Source organism: Populus euphratica, unplaced genomic scaffold (genome assembly GCF_000495115.2).
Source record: "Populus euphratica unplaced genomic scaffold, PopEup_1.0 scaffold841.1, whole genome shotgun sequence".
NCBI classification, from domain to species: Eukaryota; Viridiplantae; Streptophyta; class Magnoliopsida; order Malpighiales; family Salicaceae; genus Populus; species Populus euphratica.
Window position 1 is genome coordinate 57,790 of NW_011500709.1, and position 2,462 is coordinate 60,251.

Genomic DNA, 2,462 nt, shown 5'->3' on the forward strand with positions numbered 1-2,462 from the left:
ACATTTACCACAAATTAAATGTATCTTATATTATTAGATATATTATTATAAAACATGTTTTGGTTAAGGAGTTATTGATACTTCAAGTGCAAAATGATGATATAAAACCATGATAAAAATGCACTTTTAAGTACTAATCACTTAGCATTGGGACTGCCTTACCTATATGCTAGGTCAAATCCAAGTGTATGGCTGTAGAACTTGACAAGACTCAAGGCTCGTGGGTCCAGTATTAGGACCTAGTATTTTTTAGTCCTTATCGGGACCCAAGGCTCATTGGTCCTAAAGCATGATCTAATTCTCTTGGATCCTAACCCAAAATCCATTAAAATTAGTTCTTGTATGGGTAGGACCCGAAATAGTTTTGGGTTCGATTGCACAACAAGACCCAAGAAATTTGGGGACCTAATAGCACTTGATTCAAATTTAATTCTCTTGGGTCCTGTATGAGGATCCATTTCAATTGAGTCATGTTTTTGCATCCAATTCTCTTAGGGTTTGTGTTACGGCCCAATTATATTGGGTTCAACTTTAGGACTCAAAGGTAATGAGTCATACATATAGACTCAAGGTTCTTGGGTTTGAGGTTTCTAAATATTATTATTTATGTTATAAATATTATTATATTTATTATAATTAAAAGATTAATATAAAAATTATTATTATTTGTATTATAAATATTATTATTTTTATTATAATTAAAATGATTTGTAAAACAATTAATAAATTTGAAAAAAAAATATTATCAATATCGAAAAAAAAACTTAGATTTGATTTGAAGGGTAAAATTAAAAATTATAGTTATTATTATTATTATTATTAAATTTAAAAAAATATATTATTACTATTAAAGAAAACAATAAAAAAAATATGAGAATTTGAGCATATAAGTTAAATAGACTTGAAATTCTTGAATTCAGCATTACAACTACACTCAACACTTTTGGTTTTATATTTTTTTGATATTTTTTATGAAAATAAAAAGTTGGTTTGTGATATAGCATATGCTACCTAACTAGTATTATTTTAAATTCAATCCAAACATTTACACAATTAATTGAATTCCTATACTATTAATTACTCTATGATGTATTCCATTTATAATAAAGACCCCTCCATGTATCATTGATTTTGATATGTTACGGTCAGCATGTTAAATGATTGGCATGCTTTGTAATTCTAAATCACAAAAATAATTAAAATTGATTATCATTGAAAATATTTTCCTTTTTATTTCATGAAAAGTTGTTTCTAAAAATTATTTTAATTTTTTTATATTTACTTACTATTAAAAATTTTGTAACTGAAAATAAAAATTTAACTTGATTTTTAAAATAATATTTTTTTTATTAAGCATAATATATTTTTTAGAAATTATGAAAAAATTAAAAAAATTTTGTTATTTTTTAATTATATTAAATTTTATCCTCAATCTTTTAATTATTATACATTTTATTTTAAATTTTTTATATATATTTTATAATTTTATCTTTTAAAATTTTATATTGTTTTATTTTTACATCAACTTTGGTTCTCATTCTTTTGATTACTATTTATTTATTTATTTAATTAAAATTCTTTTATCTATCATATTAAGTCCTCATTCTTTTTTTCGTGTTTATTTTATTTAAAATAATTTATAATTTTTTTTTAATTTCATCAACTTTCAATTTTTTTATGTCAAATTAGATCCAAATTATTTTAATTTGTATTTATTTTATTTAAAATAATCTATAAAATTTGACTTTCCTTTTCAATTTCATCCTATTTCAATTTTTTTTATATGTTAAATGTGATCTTTATTATTTTGATTGCTATTTGTTTTATTTAAAATAATTTATGAAATTTGATTATTTTTTTCAATTTTATCTTCTTCCAACTTTTTCATATATTAAATTTGATCTCTATTTTTTTTATTAAAATTAAAACAAAAATTAAAACATCAATAAATTATTTTTAGTTTGTTTTTCATAATATAAATAAATATTAAAAAATATTTTTCAACTAATTTTTTATAATACTATGAAACATTAAAAATTAATCAACTTTTTTTTTTTATAAAAAACACTTTTCAAAATAAAATTATTTTTGAGTAAATAAACGTTAACATTCCCAAGTTCTGTCGTTCTGTTCTTTAGTTTTTAGTTTATTACATCCAATTATTAATTACCTTATTTTCTTTTGTTTAGAGAACAAATTTGCTATATGTTTGAACCTCGAATATTAAGAGCAAAAAATATAAATAACTTTCGGATTACTAGTTCTATTTTGACCACTGTTTTTGGATGATATTTCAGGGATGTATTTTGTGATATACACATGTTTTTCATTTCTAAAAAACAAATAAATGAAACTTGTGGGGGTGTGATTGATTCACATCAAAGTCTTTATATGAAATCGAAACACTCAACAAATATTGGGGCCAAATTAAAATTTACCCTTTTTCTTATTCATTCAAAGGA